The sequence below is a fragment of the Triticum urartu genome, chromosome 3A, assembly GCF_056163025.1.
Source record: "Triticum urartu cultivar PI428250 chromosome 3A, HENAU_Tu73, whole genome shotgun sequence".
Taxonomy (NCBI): Eukaryota; Viridiplantae; Streptophyta; class Magnoliopsida; order Poales; family Poaceae; genus Triticum; species Triticum urartu.
Genome location: NC_141875.1, coordinates 357,365,549 through 357,384,966, shown reverse-complemented (window position 1 = coordinate 357,384,966; position 19,418 = coordinate 357,365,549). Strand labels below are relative to the sequence as shown.

Below are 19,418 nucleotides of genomic sequence, written 5' to 3'. Positions count from 1 at the left end.
GCGGCCGAACCGCCATGACGGATACTGGTAGGGTGGTCCCTGCGATCGAAAGTGATCGGACAAGAAGACCATGGGTTGAACTTTGGGGCGACTGGGTCTATCACATAGATGTCCCTTAGTGCATGCTTCCATTCCCGCTTGGGAATATGGGTTGTGTATATCATGTTCACCGTTTTCACTTGTGGAGGAAATTTCTTCTGTCCTCCTGTGTTCGGTGGCCGGGGCTCCTCCTCATTGTCACTATGCATCCCCTTTTCCTTGTTTTCGGCATTCAACTTGCCGGCCTATTTGAACACCCAGCATTCTCTGTTGGTGTGGTTGGCTGGTTTATCGGGGGTGCCGTGAATTTGACACGAGCGATCGAGTATGTGGTCCAAACTGGGCGGGCCCAGATTGCTTCTTTTGAATGGCTTTCTCCGCTGACCGGATTTAGAGCCATTGAATCCGGCATTGACTGTCGTGTCTTCGGTGTTGTCACCGTTGTTGCGGCGCTTGTGTCTTTTGCGACGTGGCTTGCCATTGCTATCTCTGGCATCTGAATTGCCAGGATTTCTTGATGTGTTGTTGCTGCGAGCCAGCCAGCTGTCCTCGCCTGCACAAAAGCGGGTCATGAGTGTCATGAGGGCTGCCATGGACTTCGACTTCTCTTGGCCGAGGTGTCGGGCGATCCACTCGTCATGGATGTTATGCTTAAATGCCACTAAGGCCTTGGCAACCGGACAGTCGACAATTTGGTTCTTTTTAGTTAGGAACTGAGTCCAGAATTTCCTGGCTGACTCCCTGGGCTGTTGGGTTATGTGACTCAAGTCATCAGCATCCGGTGGTCGCACATAAGTGCCCTGGAAGTTGTCAAGGAGTGCGTCTTCCAAGTTCTCCCAACTGCCAATGGAGTTTGCCGGCAGGCTATTCAGCCAATGCTGAGCCGGTCCTTTGAGTTTTAGTGGGCGGTATTTGATGGCATGTAGATCGTCACCGCGGGCCTTGTGGATGTGGAGCAGGAAATCTTCAATCCATACCGCGGGGTCTGTTGTACCATCATATGATTCAATGTTTACGGGTTTAAGCTCTTCTGGGAATTCGTGATCCATTACTTCGTCGGTGAAGCATAGGGGGTGTGCGGCGCCTCTGTGTCGGGCTATATCACGACGCAGTTCGTACGAGTCTTGTCTGCTATATTCGGCCCGACCGGATTTGCTTTTAGTATATCCGGCGTGACGGTCGTTGTCATGCGTTGGGGCGCCCCCCCCCCCCCCCCGTGATCCGTAGATCGATCTTGTATGTCCTGCTTTGTTTTCGAATATGTCTCGCAGGTCCTGCGTGTAGCACCGGGCCTTGGTGTTTTTGTTTGACTAGCGACGGGGTGCGGGCTGGACTTCGGGCTGATATGCCGCTTTGTCTCGGCCACGAGGTGGCCGGTCAGCCGTATCATACGCTGGTAGTGTAGGCTTTAATGCTTCCTCCTTGAGTTGGGGTAGCAACCTGCGCTTTGGGTAACTTTTGGTTGGGCGCTCGGGTTCGTATTCCTCGGCTGGTAGGACCTCGGTCCATCTATTTGCTAGCAGATCTTGATCAGCTTGAAGCTGCTGCTTTTTCTTTAGGCTTTTTGCTGTGGCTATAAGCCGTCGCTTGAAGCGCTCCTGCTCGACGGGATCCTCAGGCACGATGAATTCTTCGTCGCCGAGGCTCACCTCGTCTTAGGAGAGGGACATGTAATTGTCATCCCCTGATTCTCCGTCTGTCGCCTATTCCTTAGGGCTCGCTTGCCCATCCTCCCGCTCGAAGCTTGGCTGGAGGGGATTGTCTTCATCTTCGGCACTGTCCGCAGCGTTATTGTCTCTTGTGCCGGTATCACTGCTTTTGCTATCGCGGGGCTTAGAGCGGCGTCGATGACGTCGGTGCTTAGATTGCTTCTTGAGGGGATTATCCTCCATTGCCTTATTGCCATTGCTTTCTTTGGGGGTGTCCACCATGTATATATCATATGATGAGGTGGCTGTCCAGCGCCCTGTGGGCGGTGGTTCCTGTTCTTCTCCTGCATCGTCGTCCATACCATCGATGTCTTCGGAGCCGAAATCAAGCAGGTCGGTTAAGTCGTCGACAATGGCTATTAAGTGGGTGGTGGTGGGGAATGAATTTTGTCGTCCGCTTCCCACTCAAGCCGGACATAGTTCGGCCAAGGGAATCCTAACAAGGAGAGAGACCTCAATGAATTTAGCACGTCGCCCAAGGGCGAGTGCTGAAAGATATCTGCGGAGGTAAACTCCATGATCGATGCCCAGTAAGATTTGATAGGCACGGACGCAAGCGGTTTGGAGCCCGTGGCCGCGGACGAATCCAAGGGTCCGGTAACACAGGTCTCATAGGAGGTGAAGTCAGTACTCGGCTCTATCGCCACTGAGTGTGCGGCCTCCGTGGCGGGGTCCATCCACCCGTCCTTGGATGGCACGATCTGCTCCGGATTGGGGGCCGGAGTAGCCACAGGTGTGATCTCCCGAACACCGTCCGACGGCAGAGCTAAGTCATGCTCGTCGTGACTGTGCGGCGCACCTAACATGGGCTCGAATTTGTCGAAGATCAAGTCTCCGCGGATGTCGGCATCATAGTTCAAGCTTCCAAACCTGACCTGATGGCCAGGGGCGTAGCTCTCGATCTGCTCCAGATGGCCAAGTGAGTTGGCCCGTAGTACGAAGACGCCGAATACGAAGATCTGTCCGGGGAGAAAAACCTCACCCTGTATCGCATCGTATCCGATGATCGAAGGAGCCATCAAGGCTTTATCATGACGGCACAGTGGAACTCAATGTCGGTGTCAAAACCGGCGGATCTCGGGTAGGGAATCCCAAACTGTGCGTCTAAGGCTGATGGTAACAGGAGGCGGGGGACACAATGTTTACCCAGGTTTGGGCCCTCTCGATGGAGGTAATACCCTACTTCCTGCTTGATTGATCTTGATGATATGAGTATTACAAGAGTTGATCTACCACGAGATCGTAGAGGCTAAACCCTAGAAGCTAGCCTATGATTATGATTGTTGTTGTCCTACAGACTAAACCCTCCGGTTTATATAGACACCGGATGGGACTAGGGTTACACAGAGTCGGTTACAGAGAAGGAGATCTACATATTCGAATTTCCAAGCTTGCCTTCCACGCAAAGGAGAGTCCCACCCAGACACGGGACGAAGTCTTCGATCTTGTATCTTCATAGTCAAACAGCCCGGCCAAAGGATACAGTCCGGCTGTCCGAGTACCCCCTAATCCAGGACTCCTCACTCCCCGCCAGGTCCAGGCTCTTCACAATCTTCAGCGTCCCAGCGCGCCGGAGCCTCTTCGACTGGTGGATGTGGGTTTCCGTATCCTTCTCCACCTCTCTACCATCAACAACAAAAACAAAAGGTCAGTCGGCAAATATGATCAAGTATATTGAAGCTATTTGCGAGAAAGGAAATCTTCCTTACTCCTCAGCAATTGGCATGGAGATCAAATTGAACTCCATGGGTAGCGAAGGTGCCCTGTCTCTCTTTTGGGGAGGAGGGGCAAAGCTCTCTGGCAGCTCCAACTCCAGCTGAGGCGTTGGGTTCTCCGATGGAGACGAGTTCTACGAAGAGCTCGAGCTAGAGTGAGAGCTGAATCGACTTCCACGTTTGCCGATTGCTTGGCGGGGGAAGCCTTGATCCCGATAAGACGAGGAGAGGTGACATGTCACATCTGGCTTGGTGTTTTTGGTGGTGGTCTTCTTCACCTTCTTGGTGACAGGCGCTGGATTCGGGACCACCACTACTCGGTTAGCAGCACATCTGCGGGGACGCTGATCCAGAATTGGCTCAGGGGCTTGGGGTCCAGCCGCTAGCCAACCCGCCTCGGGCTCCATTACCTCACCAACCTCCTCCTCCTCTTGGAGCTCTACTGCCGCAGTAGCTAGGGCGTCAAGCCTGGCAGTTTCGTCCCCGGCAAGGCCTTCCCCGGCAACCTCTTTCGTGGCCTGCGCCTCGCTGCCACCATGAGAGCAGCCCTCGTCCTCAGCCTTCCCATTACCTTTCTCTGCCTTCGCAACCCTTGCCCTCGCAGCAATCTGGGCAGCCTTGTCCTCCTTAATTCTCCTCTTGATAAACGCTGCCTCCATGGAGGAGGTGCATTTGTACATACCATTCTCAACCCTGGTGGTCCTCTCCACCAGGGCACTGGACCATGCGAGCTTCTCACCAAGGGAGGGCATCCGCCAATCACCTACCACTCCATGAGCATTGTAGTCCAGCATCCACTTCAATATCTGGTCCCCGGCGAAATTGATGTTCAGAGGGCTGATGGTTGTAGGGAGCTTGAACAACTCGAAGCGGCCAAACAGCTGGTCGCATAGCCAGCATGGCCATAAACAGACAAGTTGTTGGCCAAACTAGGGAGCAACCTCATCTGGTCCCCAGCATCGCCATATAGCCAGGCAGGTCTGTCCCTCTTCTGTAGTGGCGAGATGCGACGGGGGAGGAAATCGGGCCCTACATGCTCGATGGTTAGCCCGGCAACTTTCAGGTTGGTGATCCTGTTGATTGTCGGGCGAAGCCTATAGTCGGTGAGGCCGAGTGCGCTCCATTCTTTGCTGCGCTCGACACACTCCGTCCGTACCTCGCAGAATTCTGGGAATGCCTCATCGTGGATCTAGCACCAGTCTCCTCTCCACTCATACCACCTCTCGCGTTGCTGGCCAAAGATATAACCCCAAGACTTCCTTGCCGCCTGTGGCATCCAGCTGATGTTCCCAGAGTGATGAGTTTTGTTCTCCACTCGTGGGATGAAATAATGCCGGAACAAATCCACATTGGGGGCAACTCCAACAAAGTTCCCACATAAATGAGCAAAAATGGCCATGGTCGCCATTGCATTCGGCGTAAAGTCAAGAAGGTGGAATCCATAGATCGTCATCATCACCTCGAAGAATTCAGAAAAGGGAGAGCAGAGGCCGCAGATGAAATAAGCATAGAAGAGTCTACACGAATTCGGTGGATCCTCTTTCTCCTCTGCCAAGACATTGGGACGCCATGCCCCTTCGTGACATCCCTCCCCCATAGGTACCCGTACTTTTCTCGCAAAATTGGAGCATCCAGATTCAACGGAAAGAAGACGAGATCTCCCCGCTGCCTCATGTCCAGCTCCGCCGCCCTCTTGCTTCCCTCAGCGGCCACCTCCTTCGCCGCAACCGTTTGTTTCCCTTCCGCTACAGTTTTCTTCCCCATCCCCGCGAGCGTTGGTGCAAAGGGGGAAGGAATCAAGTGGTGGAATGGCGACAGGTGGGGGAGAGAGGGAGAAGAAGGGGGAAGTTGTTTGTCTTGCGGAGGAATATGGTGGGAAGGCAGGGCAGGCGATAAGTGCATCATGCCGCTCTGTGTTTTCCTATCTTAAGGGGGGAAAGGCGTGGAGAGAGGGTGTGACGCTTCGGAAAGTTACCATTTTACATTAACTGCAACAATCCCACAACCCCCACGACTCGCAGTAATTGCGCGAAGAGGACGTTGGAGTGACTGGTCATCGTGACGAACCGCCGTGCGTAGCCCACTCCTGCCATGTGTCCGTGCACTGTTTGGGGCCTAACCCAACATGCTGCGCGACACGTATGGCTCAGGCCCGGGGGCTTATGTCGGGGAATACAAACAAGGGTGTGTATTTTCCCCTGACTCGTGCACGGACGACTAAGTTTACACGCACGGGGACAAGACCACAACTCCAAGATCAGATTGAAGCACAAAAGACTAGCCATGTGGAGGATTCAACATGCAGATCAAAAAGACTAAGAGGAACCAGAGAAGGAAGACACACCAAGGAAAAAGCCTCCCTTGCTGGGCAGGCAATCCTGGCGAGGACGGGCTTTACCTCCGAAGCAAGCTTTTGAGGCGTCACGCACTGCACCACTTCATCACGACCCAAGTCATCGATCAGTGCCGTGTCGACCTCCAAGGCTCTTAAGTGGCTGGTATCCACCACTTGGTAGCCACTTCCTATGAAAAACGCCCACAAGTGACACCCGTCCTGCGACGTGTCAAGCGAGCAGGAGCAAAGCTGGCAAAACAGCCCAGCAGCCCCTGTCGGGCAAGCTGTGATGTGACGCTGAGCGGCGCATTTAATGCGCTCTGTCAGCCGGCAGAGTTAGGTTTGATAGCATTGTTTCCTATCTAACAAGTGCATAATGACTGATTTGCCACTGTGGTAACCCCTTCTATCTATGAAAGGAGGCCCAAGGCAATCGTAGAAGGGGTTGGATGATTTAGACCTCCACACACTCATACGCGCCTGGTCGCTCTCGCCCTAAGGCAACCCTGCCGGGTAAGCGAGTTGCGTTCAGCACCATTCTTTCCACATCAATCCACCAAAGCAGGAGTAGGGTTTTATGCCTCACGACAGCCCTAACCTCGGTAAAATCACCCGTGTGATCTCTGTCATGCAGTTTCATGTTTTTCCGCTATTTGTGCAATGTGCCATCCCCCCGCCGAACCATAAAGGGGCTCTTGGTCCCATAGGTGGTCGTGGTTTCCTACGACACCTCCTTACGGCAGATTCCCCAACCGAGCGGAGCTGGGTCGATCGCAAGCAGCGTCGAGAAAGTCAATGGCGATTGGCGGCGGCAAGTGGAAGTGGCTAAATGTGGTGGGGTTTGCCGGTAGCCCGGTGCTACATCTTGAGCTTGCGTTGGTTTTTCCCTTGAAGAGGAAAGCGTGATGCAGCAAAGTAGAGATAAGTATTTTCTTCAGTTTGAGAACCAAGGTATCAATCCAGTAGGAGACAACACATAAGTCACTGAATACCTGCACAAACAAACAAACAACTTGCACCCAACATGATAAAGGGGTTGTCAATCCCTTCACGGTTACTTGCAAAAGTGAGATCTGATAGAGATAGATAAACGGTAAAGAAAATATTTTTGGTATTTTTGGTTTATAGATCAGAAAGTAAAAGATTGCAAAATAGTAAATCGGAAACTACTATGAAGGAAAATAGAACTTGTATGATGGAAAATAGACCTGGGGGAGGCTTCTCTCAAGATAGCAAATAATATGGTGGGTGAACAAATTACTGCCGAGCAATTGATAGAAAATCACAAAGTTATGATGATATCTAAGGCAATGATCATGAATATAGGCATCATGTCTATGTCCAGTAGACCGAAATGATTCTGCATCTACTACTATTACTCCACACATCGACCGCTATCCAGCATGCATCTAGAGTATTAAGTTCATAAAGAATGGAGTAATGCATTAAGTAAGATGACATGATGTAGAGGAATTAACTCAAGAAATATGATGAAAACCCCATCTTTTTATCCTCGATGGCAACAATACAATACGTGCCTTGCTGCCCCTACTGTCACCGGGAAAGGACACCGCAAGATTGAACCCAAAGCTAAGCACTTCTCCCATTGCAAGAAAAACCAATCTAGTTGGCCAAACCAAACCGATAGTTCGAAGAGAATTACAAAGATATCAAATCACGCATAAAAGAATTCAGAGAAGATTCAAATAATATTCATAGATAAGCTGATCATAAATCCACAATTCATCGAATCTCGACAAACACACCACAAAAGAGTATTACATCGAATAGATCTCCAAGAACATCGAGGAGAACATGGTATTGAGAATCAAAGAGAGAGAAGAAGCCATCTAGCTACTAGCTATGGACCCGTAGGTATGAAATAAACTACTCACGCTTCATCGAAAGGGCAATAGAGTTGATGTAGAAGCCCCCCGTGATTGAATCCCTGTCCGGCAGGATGCTGGAAAAGGCCCCTAGATGGGATCTCACCGGTACAGAAGGTTGCGGTGCTGGAAAAGTGTTTTCGTGGATGCCCCTGTTCATTTGGGGATATATGGGTATATATAGGCGAAAGAATTAGGTCAGGAGGTGCATGAGGGGCCCACAAGGGTGGGGGCGCGCCCTCTGTCCTTGTGGCCACCTTGTAGCTCCTCCGACTTCATCTCCATGTCTCCTGGTTGTCTTCTGGTCCAAGAAAAATCATCGCGAAGGTTTTATTCTGTTTGGACTCCGTTTGGTATTCCTTTTCTGTGAAACTCAAAAACAAGGAAAAAACAGGAACTAACACCGGGCTCTACGTTAATAGGTTAGTCCCAAAAATAATATAAAATAGCATACAAATGCATATAAAACATCCAAAACAGATAATATAATAGCATGGAACAATAAAAAATTATAGATACGTTGGATACATATCAAGCATCCCCAATCTTAATTCATGCTTGTCCTCGAGTAGGTAAATGATAAAAACAGAATTTTTATGTGGAATGCTACCTAACATATTTATCCATGTAATACTTCTTTATCGTGGCATGAATGTTCAGATCCATAAGGTTCAAAACAAAAGTTTAATATTGACATGAAAACAATAATACTTCAAGCATACTAACAAGGCAATTATATCTTCTCAAAATAACATGGTCAAAGAAAGCTTATCCCTACAAAATCATATAGTCTGGCTATGCTCTATCATCATCACACAAAATATTCAAATCATGCACAACCCCAATGACAAGCCAAGCAATTGTTTCATACTTTTAATGTTCTCAAACTTTTTCAAATTTCACGCAATACATGAGCATGAGCCATGGACATAGCACTATAGGTGGAATAGAAGGTGGTTGTGGAGAAGATAAAAAGAAGGAGATAGTCTCACATCAACTAGGCGTATCAACGGCTATGGAGATGCCCATCAATAGATATCAATGTGAGTGAGTAGGAATTTCCATGCAACGGATGCACTAGAGCTATAAGTTTATGAAAGCTCAAAAAGAAACTAAGTGGGTGTGCATCCAACTCGCTTGCTCACGAAGACCTAAGGCAATTTGAGGAATCCCATCATTGTAATATACAAGCCAAGTTATATAATGAAAAATTCCCACTAGTATATGAAAGTGATAACATAGGAGACTCTCTTCATGAATATCATGGTGCTACTTTCAAGCACAAGTGTGGAAAAGGATAGTAACATCGTCCCTTCTCTCTTTTCTCTCATTTTTTATTTGGGCCTTCTCTCATTTTTTTGGCCTCTTTTTTTCGTTCGAGTCTCATCTCGACTTGTGGGGGAATCATAGTTTCCATCATCCTTTCCTCACATGGGACAATGCTCTAATAATGAAGATCATCACACTTTTATTTACTTACAACTCAAGAATTACAACTCGATACTTAGAAAAAAATATGACTCTATATGAATGCTTCCGGCGGTGTACCGTGGGATGTGCAATGAATAAAGAGGGACATGTATGAAAGAATTATGAAAGGTGTATTTTCCACAAATACGATGTCAACTACATGATCATGCAAAGCAATATGACAATGAAGAAGCATGTCATGATAAACGGAACAGTGGAAAGTTGTGTGGCAATATATCTCGGAATGGCTATGAAAATGCCATAATAGGTAGGTATGGTGGCTGTTTTGAGGAAGGTATATGGTGGGTTTATGTTACCGGCTAAAGTTGCACGTACAAGAGAGGATAGCAATTGTGGAAGGGTGAGAGTGCGTATAATCCATGGACTCAACATTTGTCATAAATAACTCACATACTTATTGCAAAAATCTATTAGTTATAGAAAAAAAGTACTACGCGCATGCTCCTAGGGGGATATATTGGTAGGAAAATACCATCACTCGTGCCCGACCGCCACTCATCAGGAAGACAATCAATAAATAAATCATGCCCTGACTTTATCACATAACGGTTCACCATACGTGCATGCTACGGGACTCACAAAACTTAACACAAGGATTTCTCAAATTCACAATTACTCACTAGCATGACTCTAATATCACCATCTTTATATCTCAAAACAATCATAAGGAATCAAACTTCTCATAGTATTCAGTGCACTTTATATGAAAGTTTTTATTATATCCCTCTTGGATGCTTATCATATTAGGACTAAATTTATAACCAAAGAAAATTACCATGCTATTTAAAGACTCTCAAAATAATATAAGTGAAGCATGAGAGTTCAATAATTTCTATAAAAATAAAACCACCGCCATGCTCTAAAAAGATATAAGTGAAGCACTAGAGCAAAATTGCCTAGCTCAAAAGATATAAAGTGAAGCACATAGAGTATTCTAATAAATCACGATTCATGCGTGTCTCTCTAAAAAGGTGTGTACAGAAAGGATGATTGTGGCAAACTAAAAATCAAAGACTCAAATCATACAATACGCTCCAAGCAAAACACATATCATGTGGTGAATAAAAATATAGCCTCAAGTAAAGTTACCGATAGACGAAGACGAAAGAGGGGATGCCTTCCAGGGCATCCCCAAGATTAGACTCTTGGTTGTCCTTGAATATTACCTTGGGGTTCCTTGGGCATCCTCCTTATTCCATAGTCGATCAAATCCTTACCCAAAACTTGAAAACTTCACAACACAAAACTCAACAGAAAATCTCATAAGCTCCGTTAGTATACGAAAATAAATCACCACTTTTGTTACTGTTGTGAACTCATTCTTTATTTATATTGGTGTAATATCTTATGTATTCCAACTTTTCCATGGTTCATACCCCCGATACTACTCATAGATTCATGAAAATAAGCAAACAACACATAGAAAACAGAATCTGTCAAAAACAGTACAGTCTTTAGCAATCTTTAACTCCCGAATACTTATGTAACTCCAAAATTTCTGAAAAATTAGGACAACCTAGGAAATTTGTCTATTGATCTTCTGCAAAAAGAATCAGTATTTTATCGCGCTTATGTAAAAAATGAAAATTAATCTCCTGTCCGTAAAAGTTTCTGTTCTTCAGCAAGAACAAATCAACTATCACCGTAAGCTATCCCAAAGGTCTTACTTGGCACAAATACTAATTAAAACACCAAAACCACATCTAACCAGAGGGTAGATAAATTATTCAATGCAAAACAGGAACAAAAAAGCAAGAACAAAAATAAAATTGGGTTGCCTCCCAACAAGCGCTATTGTTTAACGCCCTTAGCTAGGCATAAACACAAATATTTCTAGGTATTGTCATCTTTGGTATGCAATCCATAAGTGGCTCTCATAATAGATTCATATGGAAATTTAATTTTCTTTCTTGGAAAGTGTTCCATTCCCTTCCTTAACGGAAATTCAAATCTAATGTTTCCTTCTTTCATATCAATAATTGCACCAATCGTTCTAAGGAAAGGTCTACCAGGAATAATAGGACATGTAGGATTGCAATCTATATCAAGAACAATGAAAACCACGAGCACATAATTCCTATTTGCAACAATAAGAACATCATTAATCCTTCCCATAGGTTTCTTAATAGTGGAATCCGCAAGATGCAAATTTAAGGAACAATCATCAAATTCATGGAAACCTAGCACATCACATAAAGTTTTTGGAATCATGGAAACACTAGCACCCAAATCACACAAAGCATGGCACTCATAATCTTTAATATTAATATAAATAGTAGGTTACCACTCATTATAAAGTTTTCTAGGGATAGAAACTTCCACTTCAAGCTTTTCTTCAAAAGATTGCATCATAGCATCAACGATATGTTTAGTGAAAGTTTGTTTTGATTGTAAGCATGAGGAGAATTCAACATGGATTGCAACAAGGAAATAAAATATATTAAAGAACAATTATCATAATTAAATTCCTTGAAATCCAAAAGAGTGGGTTCGTAGCTACCTAAAGTTTTGACCTCTCCAATCCCACTTTTATCAATTTTTGCATCAAGAACTAAAAACTCGGAATCATTGGGACACCTTTTAACTAAAGTTGACTCATCTCCCATCCCATCTTTATCAAGATTTATATTGGAAAACAAAGATTCAATAGGAGTCACATCAATCACTTTAAGATCTTCATCTTTATTTAAAGACTCCGGTTTAGCGGCCATCTTATTTACTAAGGTAGCTTGTTTATCAGAAATTTTACATACTAAATTTTCAAGGTGGGCAAACTGGGATTTCAAACCATAAAAATCTTTAGACATATCATCAAGCTCTTTATTCATGTACTCCGTAAAACTTTTCTGCTCCTTAAGCTCATTTCTAAAGAAACTATTATGCTCAAATTGTAAAGACATGAAGCTCCTAACATTATTTTCAATTTCTTCTAACCTCTTAAAGTGAGGATCAACATTCTTTGCTTGAGCCATAAAGGCAAGCAGACACAAACGCATGGTCAAACAAAAGGCAAACGAAGAAGACGAGCTGGAGAGGGGCGAAGAAAAGGGAAATCTTTTCAAAAATTGTTTTAGAAGTGGGGGAGAGGAAAATGAGAGGCAAATGGCGAATACTGTAATGCAAGAGATGAGAGTTTATGATGGGTACTTGGTATGTCTTAACTTGGCCTAGATCTCCCCAGCAACGGTGCCACAAATTCTTCCTGCTACTTATTGAGCTTGCGTTGGTTTCCCCTTGAAGAGGAAGGGGTGATACAACAAAGTAGAGATAAGTATTTCCCTCAGTTTGAGAACCAAGGTATCAATCCAGTAGGAGACAACACACAAGTCACCGAATACCTGCACAAACAAACAAACAACTTGCACCCAACGCGGTAAAGGGGTTGTCAATCCCTTCATAGTTACTTGCAAAAGTGAGATCTTGTAGAGATAGATAAACGGTAATTTTTGGTATTTTTGGTTTATAGATCGTAAAGTAAAAGATTGGAAAATAGTAAATCGGAAACTAATATGAAGGAAAAAGAACTTGTATGATGAAAAATAGGCAAGGGGACCATAGGTTTCACTAGAGGCTTCTCTCAAGATAGCAAATAATATGGTGGGTGAACAAATTACTGTCGAGCAATTGAGAGAAAAGCGCAAAGTTATGACGATATCTAAGGCAATGATCATGAATATAGGCATCACGTCCGAGTAAAGTACACCGAGATGATTTTGCATCTACTACTTTCACTCCACACATCGACCGCTGTCCAGTATGTGAAGTAGGGTGGAACCCTAGATGGCCGATCTTTCACGAAAGGAGAGGATCCCGCGAAGAACACGAAGAACACGAGGGAAAACACGAGGGAAAACATGAGAGAATCACTCAAACCAACAAGAATGATCACACATATGCTAGATCCAAGTACACATAGAGATCATAGGATCCAAAGTCAACACGGGACGATACAAAGGGTAACCGGTTCTTCTCCGTGAGGAGGTCTTGATGGGGGGTCTTCTCCGTGAGGAGGTCTTGAATCCAACCTGGATCTTCTCCGAAGAGGGTTGCGGTCTCTCTCAAGGAGTAGATCCATATGGATGGTAAAAGCTCTATCTCAAGTATGAGCTAAACCAATGCTGACCCTAACTAGGTGGAGGTGGAGGAGTATATATAGTCTAGGCCACGAAGGGGTAAGTGGGGGAGGGATACAATGCCAAAGGCCCGTAGGTGCGCACAGGCAGGTACCGGTCATCCGGTGGCTCGCGAGGCTCCGATCTTCCGGTACTTGTCGGACGTCCGGCGTTTTGGCTAGGTTGAGGTGGCGCCGGATTTCCGAAGATGGTAGGACATCCGGTTGCTAGAATGTGTCGGACGTCCAGTACTTGTCGGTCGTCTGGCCACTGTAGCTTCCGTCGGCTGGCCCTTCTTGCTGGATGAGTGTCCAGGCGTCGGATGTCCGACGTTGTCTGGTCATCCGGTGGCTGAAGCTTCCGAGTAGCTCCTTCTCTTGCTCCGTTTCCTCGCCTTCTCATCCGATGCTCCTAGCTGCTTCATGGTCTTCCTCTTGGTTCCTGATCATGCATAGCATATACGTTTGAGGTAGTAGCCATGTCTCACATGTGGAAAGTGACGGTTTGGAGAGGAGCGAGTTCACCTTGTGTCCAATGGTGTATGTTTGAGGTCTCGTCATGTGTCCTCTTGGGTCTTGGGGAGTCGTCATAGTGTACATGGGGATGACCATAGGATGCTCCGCATCATCTCCCCCCCTTGGGAAAGATCTGACCTCGGATCGTGATCCTCATCACCATGGAAATGGTTGTTGTGGACGGACTTGTAGTTGAAGACATTGCACAATCCAAGTACTCCAAGGTGTCACCGGAGTGGTATACATGCAAAATGAGCAAACACAAACGACAGTCGGAAATACAATGGTTAGCGCACACAAAGTGTCCATCATGTAAGAATGAGTCGGTATGGCAAGATTGTTCGTGACAAAGCACATGAAGCTTATCAAGATGATATAGAATGAAATGCAAAGCATTCATGGGAGCAAAAGCATTCATTGTGCACACAAATGTATTGTGAATATGATTAATGCAACCACGGTGCAAAATGATGTCATAGTGAGACGGTTTATCAATATTATGAATATGGCAATGGATGCTCAATAAGAATAAGTTATCATGAAATTGATGGTAGGCAATATGATCATGATGTATAAATATGCCATCAAGGAAGATCACAACAAATTCGCTAAGAAAGTGCACAAGCTCATATATCATGGATGACATGGGAATACAAGATGCAACAAGGCAATCATAAATTCATAATGTGAGTCAATCCATGCATAAGATGCAAATTTGTCATGTGTATGATATGTCCATCGAGCATGACATGTGTGAGCACAATCAACAAATAAGGAGGTATTGGTGTACCAATGATCGATGGCGTGGCATGGGTGGAGGTTCGAAGGTGCATCCAATAAGTTTGAGCGCTCCCCAATGTGAAGGTCCATAGAGCCAATCTCCAATGTCGCTCCTCCGTTCACGAGATGTATCATGTAGACAACAAGAAGGAAACAACAACGAAAGAATGACCCATCCAATATGCGTATTCGAGGATGGCTCAAAGGGAAGGAGTTCACCTTTATGAGAATGTTAAAAATGTTGGTGTCGCGCACAAAGATTTAAATCGCGGGCTAAAGCATTTTGTGGCTGCTTTTACCAGGCGCTACAAGCGCTACAGCGGGCAATAGCGGCCGCTAAGACATTTAGCGGGAGTCAGAAACAGGGGATTTTCAGTAAAAAAACAGAGTACTTTCAGTATAAATTCAGACAAATGCAGTACAAATTCAAGGTCTCAAGGACTATTACAAACAAGTATCACTAGATCACCACGTAAGTTTGTCTAACGGTGCAGAAACAGAGGTCTGCACCATGCACCATGGACAGCACATTGCGTGTAGCAGCTAGTGATGGAGTGAAGTTGGATGGTGTAGTGGCGGACAGGCCCTGCACATCATCGCCGGTGACGGTCGCAACCTGTTACCTGGAGGCTGGAGCGTTGGTCGCCACCTTGCCTGTCGCTGCCTCCGGCCAGCCGAGCACAGCTGTGCAGAGCCGCCCAGCCGCCGCAACTTTCAGAGAGGAGGGAGAGAAAGGAACGAGATCTGACGGAATGACTGAATGACGCTAGGTTTTCCGGATTAATATGGGCTAAGATCTGGCTAGGCCTCTATTTCGGCCCGTTAAAATGGAATCTCAGGCGATCGGGCGAAAATGCAGCGACGGCGAACCAATTTAGCGTTGTTTCGCGCGGCGATCGCGTTCATACGTCAGATCGCAGGAAATTGGGCTTCTCTTGGCGGGGAGGCTCCCCAGCCGTGATTGCGCCGTGATAGCGCACTTTTTGCCCGTGATTTAAAACTTTGGTCATGCATCGTGTACGCCTCCACATGACCAAGTTGTCTCGTGATGGTACCACCTTGTGAATCCTTCAAAACGGAAGAACATGACAAACACTCTGAAAAACAAATGAGGTTAGCGAAAGTGCAAAACCTATCATTCGTGTGGTAAGATACCCAACAAGTGTATGCATCATGCTCATCATAAGAAAGGACAAGGGGGCATTTCTAGTATGGAGGCATATGATGCGAGAACAACCAAATACAACAGGCTCAATCAAACAAGCATGCATCACAAGTAATATGTCCAAGTCTCCACGATCAATAAGCATAGCAAGTTAGCACTCAATACAAGGGTATATGAGAGATGGCACTAATGGAGACAAGAGACAATGATCAAGACAAATCAAGTGAGAGGCATGAACATATATGTCATCAATCCAAGAAAGCAAGTAAGAGTGGAACATGGGTGATGCGACAAAGCAAGCAATCATAGTGATCAAGTGGTGCAAGCTAGTAGTGCCAAGATGTAATGTACTAGAGGTAATCTTGGCAAGCATGTCATGTGTGCGAATAGTGGTCATGGATAATGCACATGACATATCACAAGCATGAAAACAAGATATGAGAAATGTGTCATCATAGTATTGGCAAGAAGTCCTATGTAAATAGCAATGGAACATCATGACTCTCCCAACACAAGAATCAACAATAGCATGAGGCACATGATAAACATGGCAATAACAATAAGGATCTCCACCAAGCATGCAAATACACATAGGAGTATAATGATGAATCATGGGTAAATGCAAGCAAGGGTCACAATTGCACGGCAAAGACATAGATATAGGCATAACATGCAAAGTGAACATGGTACGATGGGCATAAATGAACAAGTAGTATATAGCCCATAGACGTGTGATAACGAATTAGAAGAGATGCATGTAGTCCTTGCGCAAAAGGAACGGTGGTAAGGATAGTCCACGGGATCCCAAATCGTCGTTGCTCTCAAGAGCTCATTTCGTCAACTCTTGAGATTGAGAGGTTTACGAGTATACGTGAGTACCTATACAAAACAAAGACAAAGGGAAAATTGTGTGTGCGTGGTATATGTACACATCATCCATCATGATGCGCACGTGCTTGTGTTGGTTAGCAAAAAATATCCAATGCTCAAATAAATGAGATGCGTGATATAAAAACATGTCATCCATCATGATAGGTTTGTTGTTATGTATGGCATAATGGAGACTCAAATTGTGTAATGCATCATGGGAAATATCTAGAGCATTGTTATTCATGGAATGCATATGGTGCAAGCAATTGTCGAAATCATGCAAAGTATGGAATGCATCAAAATCTCCTAATATATATGAGGAAACTATGGGGGTCTCCTCATGAGTATTAATGGGAACATTACATGGAGAATATTGACAACATCCAAAACAAAGCATATTTGGAACATTGTGATCATGGCATGGCATAGTAGATGAATTGCGCAAATCATGTAAAGGAAGCATGGCAATATCATCACATGAAAAACAAAAGCCAATGACCATCATCTCGTCATCTATGCCATAAGTGCAAATGGGATTTATTTTAATGGGGCATGCATAGCTATTATGTTGAGATTGGAATGATGCAATATGGGAGATCTCACTCATAGCATACGAAAAGTTTAAAGGATTATCAAACGTGATGTGACCAATAGAATTTTCACATGATATCCTATGGAGCATAGCATCAAAACTAGGCAATTCAACAGCTCATCCTCATATTCATCATAAATGGGTGGCATATCGAAACATGACATAGTATGCGATGAATCCATAAGGTGATCATCATCATGCAAGCAATCATTTGCAAGATAGTCCACTAGTGGGACAAGAGAAGCACCATCACCTATGTTACCTTTAGAGCATCGCTCATGTGTTGTAGGTGAGGTTGCAACTTGATGGTACCATGTGGGGGGTGCATCTTCTTCCACCATGGCCATCGTCGTCTCCATTGGAGGTATGGACTCGTCGAGAATAGGTATGGCGTCATGTAGGAGACCTAGCACCAAAGAAGAAAACACACTCGGAGTAGAGGTTAAGTCGTTAGAAATCATGGTGGCCTCACATGCCGTGTGAACTACCTCACTCACTAAGTGTTGTGGCTCACTCACTCCCTCTTGGATGCTCTCACTCTCATGGTTGGTGGAGTCACTCAAATGGCTCTCAACCTCACATAGGATGTGTGGCATGCTCTCAAGTGTGGGGCTAGTGGTGGTCACACTCATCCTCTCATAGGAAATGCACTCAATGTCATATATGGTGGAGTCACTCATGTCACTCATGGGGTGGTGGCTCTCCTCACATGGCAATTGGGGCATCTCATGATATATGGGTGTCGGATAGATGTAGGTGCAAATGTGTCCATGCTCAACTCCTATCGCCGCCTTGGTTGAAGGGATAGTCCCATGCTCAACCTTCTTGTCACCGTCTTGTTGTTGGAGGCCGATATGATGTGGAACCTCGTAGCTCGTCTCCATGACCGAAGGGAAATTCCCATGCTCAGCCATCTTTCTTGAGGGGCTTCCGAAGATGGAAGTGTCGCCCTCGCTTGTAGGTGGTCGCCTCATTGTTGAAGATGTCGATGTAGGCGGACTCACAGGAAGTAGGCAAATATGCCGTACGTCCAAAGGCGAAGATGCCTTGATAGCACTTGGCAAAGATGCTGAAGTGGTTTTTGTAGCCGTAGCGCCGTCTTGGTGGTGCTTGTCTCGCAGTCTTCTTTTGTGCTCTTGAAGCTTGGCCTTGGCATGAAGTAGGGCTTGTTGGGACTTGTGCATTTGCGCTTGGCGAGCATCATCATGTTGATGATGTCGTTGTCGTGCTTGAGCTTGTAGTAGATGTCGTTCGTCATCATCGTGCACATGATGCTTGGAGGTGACTTGCCCTTCATGACGATGTGGATCACGAACGTGATGGTGGTCGCCATGGAGATGTGGACGTGGACGAATTGCACTTGCATCGCTTGGGCGCTCTGAAGATGATTTACTTGCTCGTCGTCGCCTTGAGGATGATGAAGGGGAAGAACGTTTGGCCAACAAAGTCCAGATCTCCTCCATCCTTGAATCATGCTCCTCCTTTTGTGCAGAAAACTTGTTGTCGAAGTAGTTCCTTCTCCTAGCTTCGGAATGTCATAAGTCGGTGGTGATGTTGTCGATGACTTGCATTGCTCGTTGTAGCCCGAAGTGGGTAGTGTTGGTGTTGGAGTTGTTCACACCGTCGTTGTTGTCGAAGACTGGAGATGAAATGACTTGCTTATCCATCACAAGACTCGAGCAAATATGAGTGGGAGAAAGGAGATAACTATACCAAATGTACCTTGACCGATGTTGAGAATGGATCAATGACCACTCAATGATGTAACAAGGAAATATCACAATTGGTACCGATCTCGTCAATTCTCACACCTACACAAGTAAGGCTTATGGTGGAGCTCGGTGAGGATAGTGGCACAAAAAATTTGATGCAAAATGTTAGCAAGAGTCAATAATGTTGAAAGAGATTCACAAATTTGCAGGGGAAACAAGTAGACCAATAGCAATATGTGGCACATGGAAACACACACACGGATAGATAGATGGGGTCGTGCAACCAAGGAATGAGCACAAAATGTGGAATCCACGGAAAACGCTCATGTTGCACAACTCAAGAGAGACGCTAGCATGATTGCTCTATAGGCGGATACGACACTTGTGCACAACCTATAAGATGCAAAAATGTATGAGCTTTCTATCCCAAGTATGCTATGTATGTATGTTCCGGTGGTGTGATCCAAGATGATCGGATATGACAATCTTATATGCAA

At 45.5% G+C, this 19,418-nt stretch overlaps 1 pseudogene; it reads right to left on the bottom strand.

Annotated features, from left to right (window-relative positions):
* Nucleotides 1-3,268: 3,268 nt before the first annotated feature.
* Nucleotides 3,269-18,393, bottom strand: LOC147979694 (uncharacterized; annotated as a pseudogene).
* Nucleotides 18,394-19,418: the final 1,025 nt, after the last annotated feature.